General features: G+C 36.8%; 1 pseudogene; it reads left to right on the top strand.

Moving 5' to 3' along the window:
- The first annotated feature begins 326 nt into the window (after positions 1-326).
- LOC107770447 (glutamate receptor 2.1-like) lies at positions 327-12,586 on the top strand (annotated as a pseudogene).
- Positions 12,587-13,084: the final 498 nt, after the last annotated feature.

Genomic DNA, 13,084 nt, shown 5'->3' with positions numbered 1-13,084 from the left:
AAGAACAAGATGCAATCTCTTGGATTAAAAATAGGTCAAGATCAAGATTAAGTCTCAAGCACTTGGATTAAAATAAAATAAAATTCAAGATTGAGCTTGAAGGCTCTTTTATTTATTGTTGAAAAGCAGAATCAGAGGAACTACGGAGATTGTAACACTCAAATATTTGAAATAAAATACTACGATTGTTGCAATATTTTTCGGTCTTGATTTTATTTTCTCCACGCAATTTATTGTCTACGTCCATAATGAGTACTTGGATAGTAGTCAAATCTCAAATGACAAATCTCTCTATAAAATTCAACTGTCCAACTAATCAGATTCAAATGCATCTTTTGTCAAGATGAGAAAGAAAATTTGCAAACTCTTTTTCTCAGTCTCTTCTTTCACTTCCCTTTTCTCTTTCTTCTTCCTATGTTTAGGGAAATTTTTCTCCATGGAAATGGCCATGGCACAGAACAGATCAACAGTTGCCATAAATGTGGGAGTTGTGTTTGATATGGATGCATGGGTTGGGAAAATGGGTTTAAGCTGTATTTCTATGGCTTTATCTGACTTTTATAGCTCTGATCATGGCTCTGCTTATCGAACCAGACTACTTCTCCATACTCGTGACTCGAAGAGAGACATTGTTGCCGCAGCCGCAGCAGGTAAGTTATAAAATACGCCGATAGAGTAAGAAAATTTTACGTACTTATAAATTTACTAGTTAGAGCATATAGGTTATATATACTCTATTTTCCCAGTCACCATATTAGACTTGATAAAAAGAATTAAATGATGTTATAGGTTAACTAATTTATATGATTTGTGTAAAAAATATGTATATTATTAGTGCACAGAACATGAATTCAGAGATACATTGTTGTTGCCGCAACTACAAGTTATATACACTGACATAGAATTTTTGTTTTTTTACTTAGAGTATGTAATTTAGCCAGTTAGAGTATGCTATACTCAATTTTTCCAGTCACCATACCCAACTTAATATGAAGAATTACCTGTTGTTACTGTTAGCTTAACTTGATTGTGTGGAATTTTTTATACGATTAGCATACAGAATGTAAATTCACACATTCTTATGATTTTAGCATCCATGAACCTAAATATTTCTCTTTTCTTTCGATAAAAATAACTGCTGAAAGAAAGATAATAAATTGCTCTTATAGTATGACTTGGAAGAAAGAGAGTGGAATAACATAAGTTGGTAGTGCATAAATGAACTATTCAGAGAATTTGAAAATTTTGTGTATAATTTATTATAATTAATTAAAATCATGAGATTTCTACATATGTTTTTTTATCTTTTAGTTTGTTTGAAAGATAATTTTTCTTTTCTCGAAGAAAATAGTCTATGTATCACAAGATTTTATTTATACATGGAAGGCTTCTATCCATATAATTGAATTTCTTTTCATTGTGTTCTTGCAAAAGATTTATTAAGTGCTTTAGTTTAAGCCAAATAATTAAAGCCAAGCATATAGCTACTGGATCTTTTCTTTACATTAAACTTTTCAATTACACCACGAATTTCAACTTAAGAAAGCTTCATAACAGCACAAAATCAATAATCTACTCCAAGTAAATAATTAATACGTGTTTTATTTCCATAACTCAATAACAGTTCTAAAAACTTCTCATGAAATGCGCTAGTCACATGATGATTTCAATTTGACATTCTATTAATGTTATTCAAGTGGTAGATTGGTACATGTATGATTAAGAATTATTAGAAATTAAATAGTTAGTCATTTTGATGTTGACTTTCTGACCTTTTCAACCAAAATTTAAAGAATTTGGAGTAAATACTAGTACTAAAAATTTTATACTAGGGGACAGGAATTTCATAGTTGAGTGGTACTACATATAATTCTTGTTAGTCCATTTGACCAGTTCAAACTTCAAACTTGTAGCAATTTAAACAAGAAGAATGTCACGGAAGTGATTATGGATTATTAAGTTGACATAATCTTTAGGGCGAGTTACACTTGGCCGATCGATCAAAAATAATTATATTCGCTAGCTAAATATATAAAAAGTTATTTATAAAATATGTATATTTTATGTAATTATATTTTAATATACAAGAAAATATTTATATTACTGGTTATTATTTTGGGAGCTGCTATAGTATGTAGTTTTCCTAATCTTGAATATATAGAACCATCCTTCTACTTTACAAACAAGACCGGAGCACCCCAAGGTGACACATTGGGCCGAATGAAGCCCTTATCAAGCAACTCTTGCAACTACTCCTTTAACTCCGTTGGGGCTATACGATATGGTTGAAAAGAAATGGGCTGAGTGCCCGATAATAAATCAATACCAAAATCGATATCCCTATCAGGCGGCATGCCCGGAAGATCCACCGTAAATACATATGGATAATCCCTCACTACCGGAACTGACTCAACGATAGGAGTATCAACACTAACATCTCTCACAAAGGCTAGATATGCCTCACACCCCTCCCCAACCATCCGATGTGCCTTAAAGAAAGACACCACCATGCTAGGAACATAATCCAATGTACCCCTCCACTCCAACCGCGACAATCCTGGCATAGCCAACGTCACCGTCTTGGCGTGACAATCAAGTATAGCATGATATTGAGCCAACCAGTCCATGCCCAAAATAACATCAAAATCTACCATACTGAGCAACAATAGGTCAGCTCTGGTCTCAAAACTACCAAGAACAACTAAACACGACCGATATACCCGGTCAACAACAACGGAATCTCCCATTAACGTGGACACATAAACAGGAGAACTCAAAAATCACGGGATATACCCAAATATGGGGCAAAGTAAGATGATACATAGGAATAAGTGGAGCCTCGATCAAATAATACTGATGCATCTCTATGAAAAACCAGAACAATACCTGTGATAACTGAGTCGGATGCAACCGCCTCCGTCCTAGTCAGAAGAGCATAACTTCTGGCCTGGCCTCCCCCTCTAGGACTGCAACTGGTGCACGGGCACCATTATATGTGTCAGAATCTCGAGGCCTCTTGGCCTCCCTCTCCTCTTTCTCCCGGCCCCACATACCCTTCAATCTCCGAGCGGTTTCCAAAGCCTGCTGGTATGGGGTATCCGTCTTCAACTATTGAGCCATGCTGAATCTAATACCGTGGTTGAGCCCTCGATAAATCAACGGACTCGCTCTATGACAATGGAAACTAATGCAGGTGCATGTTTGGACAACTCGCTGAACCTGACAGCATACTTTGATACAGTCATAGCACCTTGGTGCAACTGCTCAAACTCTGCGCGACATGCATCCCTAAGACTATGAGGAACAAAATCTCTCATGAACATCTCTAAGAACTGAGCCCATGTGAGTGAAGCTGCCTTGGCCAGGCTACCCAACTCATACACTCGCCACGACTGTAAGTCTCTCCCTTTAGATGGAACGTAGTGAAAGAAACCCCACTCGACTCCACAATACCCATAGTACGGAGGATACGGTGGCACTCCTTAAGAAAACCTTTTGCATCCTCTGAAGCTAAGCCACTGAAAGTAGGAGGGTGGTACTTTGTGTACCTCTTGAGCATGATCTGCTCCTCCTCAGATACTGCTGAACTAACCTCGGGCTGAAGTGGAACAACCGGCTGCACTGGTATGACCTCTGGGACCTAGTCAACCTGCACCCGCTACTCTGGGGTACGTGCTGCGGGAGTCTACTCTCCTCCCCCAGCCTGAGATGTGGCAGGAGCAAGTGGAATCAACCTTGCCTGAGCTAGAGTGCCAAACATGCTCAAAAATTGGGCGAGAGTCTCCTGAAATGCAGGGGTAGTAACAGGCATCTCAGGTGCCTGCCACCCAACAAGAGCTACTGGCGGCTCCTCTGTAGCAGCTCGGGAAAGTGCTCTGGCTGCACCACGTGCCCGTCCACTGCCACTGCCTCGGCCCCTGCCTCTCGCGACTCTAGCAGGGGCGCGAGTGTATAATTATCAGATCCAGTTGTGCGTGTCCTCACCATCTGTGAGAGAATAGAAAGACAGAGATTTAGAATTCCGAAGTCATCAAATTCGCACGATAAGAAATCAAAGAAGTGAAGCTTTTCCTAACAGTTCTATAGCCTCCCGAAGAGAAGAACATACTTCTTTGTACCGATCCGTGAGACTCTACTAAACCTGCTTGTGACTCATAACACCTATGAACCTAGAGCTCTGATACCAACTTGTTACAACCCCAATTTTCTTCTGTAGAATGTTGTGATGGCACCTACTCTCTAAGACTAGGTAAGCCTAATATACATATGGAATATAACTGAAATAACGAATAAACTCTCAAATACTCAACAACTATAATAAAGAAAACTCTGCAACTCAACATATACAACTTTCCAAAATCCAGTGAATACAAGTCACAAGCTCTATAAGATGGTACTGAACATCTCTATACATCCGTCTCTATAGAAGGATAAGAAATGAAATAAACTGGATAGAGGGTGAATCCGAGGCCCGTCTCCAAACTGGGCTCGTCTCACTGATGCCTGGACTGGTAGGAGGTACCTGGATCTACACAAAATGTGCAGAAGCATAGCATGAGTACACCACAATGGTACCCAATAAGTGCCAAGCCTAACCTCGGTAGGTCAAGGCCCTACTGGAATAAATAATAAATTGAACAGGTATATGACAATGTAATAATGATAACAAGGAAATTAAACAATAAAGAAATATACTGAGAATAACTACACTGAATTAAGGCAAATAATACATCACGGAAGAAAATAAGAAATGATATGACAAGGAAACAAAACAACAAAACACAAGTGAAGTAATGGAAACGTATCAACAAGAGCCACTACCGAGGTACCGCCTCGTAGTCTCAAATCACAAAACATTTCACAATCTTTCCTTATATCACCGCGGGAGCCTTGCATTTTAGTTTTGAAAATTATTTTTTCCGAAATAGCTTCCCGCGTTTTAGCGCACCTTATCACACCGCGTGGCTTGAAGTAGTTCCCCTACTAGCAACACGTGTATCAAGTCCACATTATCTCGCCGTATGTGTTTTAACCCCAAAACCTTATACCACCGCATGCGTATCAATATCACATCGTATTACACATCGCACCTTAAGTGGCCAATATCACAACTTGCCAAAAAACCAACAACAATATTGTTTTCACAACAAATAGCCATGGCTCAACCACAATATGCACAAGAGTCTCACAATAATAACTGGAAGTGAATAACTCAACAAGAATAGTATTTCACAACTTTACAACTTTGCCTCAATGTAAATCACAACCTTTATAACTCAACACCAACTTCAACAACAAGATATTTCACAATTAACAACTCCAAGTAAAGAACTCAGTGGTTAAATTATAAATACGGAATAGAGGAAACAATGCTTCAACTAAACACGTAAAGGCAATTAACAACTAAGAGATGAAACAAGTAGAGCATACGATGATAGACTAATAATGATGAATATAACCTGTTAAGATAACTCGATTAAGGCATGAAAGGAATCTACATAGCTAAAACTAGTCAATTTTCCATATTTAACCCGTGTACACACTCGTCACCTTGCGTACACGACTTTCACATATCACAATTATCACAAAACAATACCGATGCTAAGGGCTAATTCCCCCACACAAAGTTAGGCAAAACACTCACCTAAAAACACGCTACTTAATCTACTAGTAAGCCCTTTCTTCGATTATCCAACTCCGAACGGTATGAATCCAGCCAAAACAACTTTATACCATAAATATAAACTATAGGAAACTATTTCGAACAATAAAGTTTTGATCTTTATAAAGAAACAAAAAGTCAACTCAAAAAGTCAACCCGGCCTCGCATCTCAAAACCCCGCCAAAATTACAAAAATACGAATACTCATTCGATAACGAGTCCAATCATACCAGAATTACTCAAATCTGACCTCAAATCGCCTTTCAAATCCCCAAAATTTACGCTAAGAAGTTTCATAATTTTTTCCAAATTTTCAACTCAAATCACTAATTAAATAATGAAAATAATGATAGATTAGTGTATAACAACCAAATTCGAGTTAGAATCACTTACCCCAATCAACTCCTTGAAAATCCCTTCAAGATTCGAGATCTCTAGCTCAAAATATGAAAAATGGATCCAAACCCTCAATTTTGAAATTAATAGCTGTTGCCCAGATGCCATTCTTCGCGAACACAGAACATGCCTCGCGTTCGCGAAGCACAAAATACTCAGCTGCCAAATTCCTCTTACGCGAATGCGAGAGCCCCTACGCGAACGCGATGAACACTAAACCAAGGCCTACGCGAACGCGACCCATCATTCGCGATCGCGATGAACAAACTCCCTATACTTTCGCGAACGTGTGGCCATATTCACAAACTTGAAGAACAAACTTCACTTGCCTCCCAGATACCCTTCGCGAATGCGAGACCTCTCTTGCGAACGCGAACAAGGAAACCAAACATCTGAATTTCTGCAATTCAACAAGGCCAATTTTAATCCTTAATCAATCCGATTCTCACCTGAGGCCCCCAGGACTTCAACCAAACATACCAACAAGTCCTGAAACATCATAGGAACTTGCTCGAAGCGTCAAATCACATCAAACAACACTAAAAACACGAATCGCGCATCAATTCAAGCCTAATAAACTTATGAACTTCTAACTTCTAAAACTATTGCCGAAACATACCAAACCGACTCCGATTAACCTCGTAAATGACACAATGGACTTATTCTAACTTTCGAAACCAAAATTCGATCCCGATATCAATAAAGTCAACTCCCGATCAAAATTTCTAACCTTCCAAATCTTCAACTTTCTAACTTTCGCCAATTCAAGCTGAAACGACCTACGGACCTCTAAATCAATATCCAGACACGCTTCCAAGTATAAAATCACTATATGGGACTATTGGAACCGTCAAAACTTTATTCCGGAGTCGTCTACATAAAAGTCAAACTACGTTCAATCCTTTCAACTTAAAACTCAAACTCAAAGACTATGTGTCCTATTTCACTCCGAAACTAAAACCAAATACCCCGACCAGTCACATAACCACAACATAACATAGAGGAGGCAATAAATAGGGTATCATGGCTAAAATACTCAAAATGACCGGCTGAGTCATTACAATATGTGTCTTTTTTTTACCAAGAACACCATCATTATTCAATATTTCAAGTTTATAATCTTTGTTTGGGGTGAAAATCAAAATTTAATAATTGATTATTGCTAAAATCATATGAGTGTTGATAATTTGTGCTTAAATTTTTAGTCTAAATACTGATTTACTAATTTATTTTTAGAGTCTTGAAACTCCATTGTTGTTTTTAGAAAGTGTTGAAGAGGACAAAGTGATCTTCTTGATTTGCTATTATTTGACTAAATTGGTGATTGAGAATCATTTGTGTTGGTATTTGTAGATTTTATTTCATATTTGAGATCATTTGGAGCAGATTTGGGGTGATTTGATCGAAATTAAAACTGCAATTTCGAGAAATACTTTGTTGCACAACACATACAAATTATGCTAATCCCATAAACTTTAATTTAATAGATTGGCCGATTGCAGATAACTCATGTCAATTATATTTGGTGAACAACAGAACAAGCACAAAGTCATGTCAACTGGGTAAAATTTATAAATAATTTAATAAATAGATCGAATGCAGATAACATACAATCATACCAATATGGTAGAGTCTGGTGAATAATTAAATAATCACAAAGCCATGCCAACCGAGTAGAGTTTGTGAACAATTAACGATATAGGTAGAGTAAATATAACATAAAATCTATCAATCCGTTAAAGAAATCCCTGACAAGTAATAAGTTTTTGTGGGACCGGAGGTTATTTTTAAATATACATTAAGAAACATGGATAATATTTAAAGACGAGAGCTTTATAGGACCATTCTTGTCAATCACCCTAAAAGCCTTTGCTTCGGTCGCTTGGGCCTTTTCAGTCGGCCCTGTATTCCATTCCACAAAGGAGGATCAATAATATTCTCACTTACAGATAATATAGAGAACAGAAAAGGGCCAAAACTGCTGGATAAGTTTGCAATTTTAGAACTCTAGCATAGCTAGTCTGATGAATTTTAGTGGTTCTGGACTTTATCGAACATTATAATCATAATTTTCATAATAAGAAGATATAAGAAGAAGATAAAACTCATTGGTTAGAAGGAAAGAGATCGAATATGGGATTTTATTATTAAATTCGAGTTTGGATCTTATGGGTAGATTGAATCTTTAGATTTGTGTGGGTCATATAATTTGATATGTGGTTAATGAAGGGAATCTTTAACCAAATCCAATAGATCATGGACAGTTTCGGTCTTTTTCGATTTTATTTTAAATAGCATGTTAGTTTTTAGAGTATTTTTGGGCCAAAAGAAGACGACAGGGTATTTTTGTCTCAATAGATAGACAGAGCATTGTTACACTAAATCTAATAGATCATGGCTAGTTTTAACCTTTTTTCGTATAAACAATTTATACTGTTATTATAATTCAACGTGTTGTAAATGGTTAAACTTCACCTAATTATAATGTAAAATTTCCATACACTTGTATAAAAGTTAAACTCTACTTTTGTTGATTCTTTCATTATTTGGAAATGCAGCACTTGACCTATTGAAGGATGTTGAAGTGGAGGCCATAATAGGTCCTATATCATCAATGCAAGCTGATTTCATTATTGGTTTAGGAGAGAAAGCTCACGTACCCATCATCTCATTTTCAGCTACAAGTCCCTCTCTCTCATCATTTCGTAGTCCATACTTCATTCGTGCCACTCTAAATGATTCTTCTCAAGTTAATACCATTAGTTCCATTATCCAATATTTTGGATGGAGAGAGGTTGCCCTTATATACATTGACAATCAATTCGGAGAAGGAATTATACCATTCTTGACCGATGCATTAGAAAAAATCAATGCACGTATTCCTTATCGAAGCGTTATTCCTGAATTCGCCACTGATGATCGGATTAAATCTGAACTGCACAAGTTAATGGGTATGCAAACTCGGGTTTTTATTGTGCATATGACAACTTCACTTGGTGCCAAAATTTTTACTAAGGCCAAAGAACTTGGAATGATGAGTGAAGGGTATGTTTGGATTATTACAGATGCTATGGCAAATGAACTTAATTCTATGGATCCTTCAACTATTGAATCCATGCAAGGAGTTATTGGAGTAAAACCTTATGTTCCAAGAACTAAACAACTTGAGGATTTTACTACTAGATGGAAACTGAAATTTCAACAAGAAAATCCAGCAATTCTTAATGCAGAATTAAATGTGTTTGGACTGTGGGCTTATGATTCAGCTACTGCACTAGCCATGGCAGTGGAGAAATCTAGAAACGCTGGTGCCTCTTTTCAAAAGCTACACACTTCAGGTAAGTAAAGGTGACAAATTAGCGGGTTGAGTCAAATCAATAAAAGAGTCCTGACTCAATACTCCTAGAGTTTGTTTGGATCAAACTTTGTTGTGTGAAGATTGGTCAAATAACGAGTCATAACTCAATCTCTCCAACATGCCCCGGCCTCCTTACTCTTTTAGTCCAGTTCTCTTTTTTAACAAAAACTGTAAAAGTTAATATATCTTTATTAAATTATTAGCTTAAGTTCTTTCAAATTTACATAATTCTCAATGGCCAAATATAGTTTCGTATGTTTGGGTTTGAATTGCATTTTGTCACGTCTATTACACTGTTTGACCCATTTTGACCCAATAGTTAGATGGGTTATTCGAGTTCAACCCATTGAGACAAATCAACAAACGGGTCATAATCCAACCTCTTTAAACTTGGAGGGATTGTGTAGGTTACAGTAAAAATGGATTGATTTTGACACCTCTAGAACTTTCAGGAAATACAACATATCTTGAAGCTATTGGAGTTTCCAAGGATGGTCCAAAGCTTCTTCAAGCTATACTAAACACTACTTTTAAAGGCCTAAGTGGAGAATTTCAAATTGTCGATGGGCAATTGCAGTCACCACCTTATCAGATTATTAATGTGTTTGGTAATGGTGCAAAAGGAATTGGTTTTTGGACAAGAGAAAATGGGATTGTTAAAGATCTAAATTTGAGACGCACAAAAAATGGACATTCAATTTCTAAGCCTAATTTTGGGTCTATTATATGGCCTGGTGACACTACTTCTGTTCCTAAAGGTTGGGTGATTCCAACAAATGGGAAGAAATTGAAGATTGGAGTTCCAGTGAAAGATGGTTTCAGTGAATTTGTGAAAGTTACAACAGATTTTACTACTAACACAACAACAGTTACTGGTTACTGCATTGATGTTTTTGATGCAGTAATGGAAGCACTACCATATTGTGTTCCTTATGAGTATATTCCATTTGCCTCTCCTCATGGAAAGACTACTGAAAGTTACGACAAATTTGTGTATCAATTATTTCTTGGGGTAAATCTCTTAGTTTCCCTCTCTTTATTAGCAATTTGGTTTCTAAAAGAAATTATTTGCCAAATTTTCCGACGGGTCCGTTGTAAATATCACTACAATTTTGACAAAAATAGCAACAGAGCTGTTCCTGTCAAAACGGCATACCAACGGTAACGTCCATTGAAATACGCGTGTTTCTAGCCGTGAAATACATTTTTTGCATATATAATTTTATTTGATTCTAACAAGTTGCTAGGACTAACCAACGAGCAGAACTTTGATGCTGTTGTAGGGGACACTACCATTTTCGCAAATAGGTCACGATATGTTGATTTCACATTACCTTACACGGAATCTGGAGTCGCGATGGTTGTGCCAATCAAAGATAAGAATAGAAATAAAGCATGGGTGTTCTTGAAGCCATTGACTTGGGAGCTGTGGTTAACAAGCTTCTGTTGTTTTGTTTTCATTGGCTTCGTCATTTGGGTACTTGAACATAGAGTAAATGAAGACTTCAGAGGACCTCCTTGGCACCAAGTTGGCCTAATCTTTTGGTTCCCCTTCTCAACTATGGTCTTTGCACAGAGTAATTTCTTTTTTCCTTCTTAATTTCATTTTATATAATACTCTCTGCTCTGAAAAGAATGACACCTTTGTATATTTGAAAAATCTTCATATTTTCACTTCTCGTTTACCTTTAATGGCATTCTCTTATAGCCATAGAAATATCATGATGTGTTTAACACCACAAGTTCTAAGGGCGATTTGGTATGTGCCAGAAGTCTTGTTCTTTCTTAAATTTTATGCACAATCAAATTGGGATATATATATATATATATACACACACACACACGCACTTCAATCTGAATTAGCCCTTGCTCTTATATATATATAGCATATAATTCAAACTTCTAATCTGAATTTTCTTCTTTTTGGTTCTCGATACTGACAGAGGAGAAGATAGTAAGCAACTTGGCTAGGTTTGTATTGATCATCTGGTTCCTAGTAGTACTCATATTGACTTCAAGCTACATGGCAAGTCTTACATCGACGTTAACAGTTGAAAAACTCCAGCCAGAACTTCTGAAGAGCAATGAATATGCGGGGTACCAACAGGGTTCTTTTGTAGCAGGACTTCTAAGAAAGATGAACTTTGATGAGGACAGACTTAAGCCTTATAGCACTCCAGAGGAATGTATTGAATTACTCTCTAAAGGTAGTGCGAATGGTGGTATTGCTGCTGTTTTTGATGAGATTCCTTATGTGAAGCTTATCCTTGCACAGTATTGCTCAAAATATACCATCGTTGGACCTACGTATAAAAGCGATGGCTTTGGCTTTGTAAGTAACTCCTTTTTCTTTTTGACAGTTTTTTTCTTTTGATTTTCATCTAGTCTTCCTAATATTATGAATTCATCGTTCTTGTTATTTTCATCCAGGCCTTCCCAATGGGATCTCCTCTAGTACCTGATGTTTCAAGAGCAGTCTTAAATGTGACAGAAGGTGAAAAGATGGTACAAATAGAGAAAGCATGGTTCGGGAAATTTACTTGTTCAAATTCTAGCGCTTCACCCTCTTCCAATAGTCTTGGCCTTGATAGCTTTTGGGGACTCTTTGTCATAGCTGTAGTTGCTGCAACTTTGGCTCTCCTCATCTTTCTCACAACGTTCATGCATGAAAATTGGCAGATTATAAGACAATCTAATCTTCCATTCCACGAAAGAATCAGAATCTTGGCTAGAAATTTTGACGTAGCCATACGTTCACGAATAGTGAACTGAGAGATGCAGTGGGAGTTTTAGGACATATGGATTGTCCACAAAGTCCACATGATAACTTGTCAATGCTTCCTTCTATACAAACGAATGGACTGCCAAGTCCAAGTATTTCTAGTCATACGGAGCAGATTTTTCACCTTCCAGGAGAGGAAGGAGGGACTCCACCTTTGCATGCAGAGAATGTAGCAGTTAGTACTCAGGAGAGTGTTCTTGGGTTGGCTATTGATCTAAATGCAGGCCATTGATTTGTATATTGGTGTAGAAAGGGATTAAGATTGTTTTAGATTAAGCCTTTAACTTCACTCTTACGTAGTATTAAGCTCATTTTTACTTCTTCCATTGTGCAAAAGACCAAATCAGATAATGTTAAAGCAATATGATAAAATAGAATGTTGAATGATTTTGATCAGGTGTTAGGTTGAATCCTGGAACTGCAATGGGATTGTTTCCCATTAACTTTAATGCCAGCATGCTCTTGATTCTTTCTCTGCTTCAAGGGTATAGATTGAAATGTATGAATATTTCTTTATGGGATCTTTCCATGTCAAGGATTGGCTGATAAACCTGTTTGTAACCAACAAACAGCAAATAGCCAGAAAATTAGAAGCCATAGGAGAAAATTACCGATTATGATTATGGGATGTGGTGGAAAATATTGGGATAAAAAATAACAAGGCGCATACGGAAGCTGGTAAAGCAAACATTGGCGATGATAAATCAGACAATAAAGAAAATTATACTAAAAATGCATAATAAACTTTAGTATGGTTTAGTCAATTGACCTACATCAATATACTATTATAAAAAGAGAAAAATACTTATAAGAGAATAGATTTTCCCCTTAAACAAGACTCTCTTAAAGACTACATTGTGGATTCTATTGTAGTTGTTATGTAGGA

Source organism: Nicotiana tabacum, chromosome 15 (assembly GCF_000715075.1).
Source record: "Nicotiana tabacum cultivar K326 chromosome 15, ASM71507v2, whole genome shotgun sequence".
Taxonomy (NCBI): Eukaryota; Viridiplantae; Streptophyta; class Magnoliopsida; order Solanales; family Solanaceae; genus Nicotiana; species Nicotiana tabacum.
The sequence above is the reverse complement of the archived record's forward strand: the minus strand, read 5'-3'. Positions and strand labels throughout refer to the sequence as shown.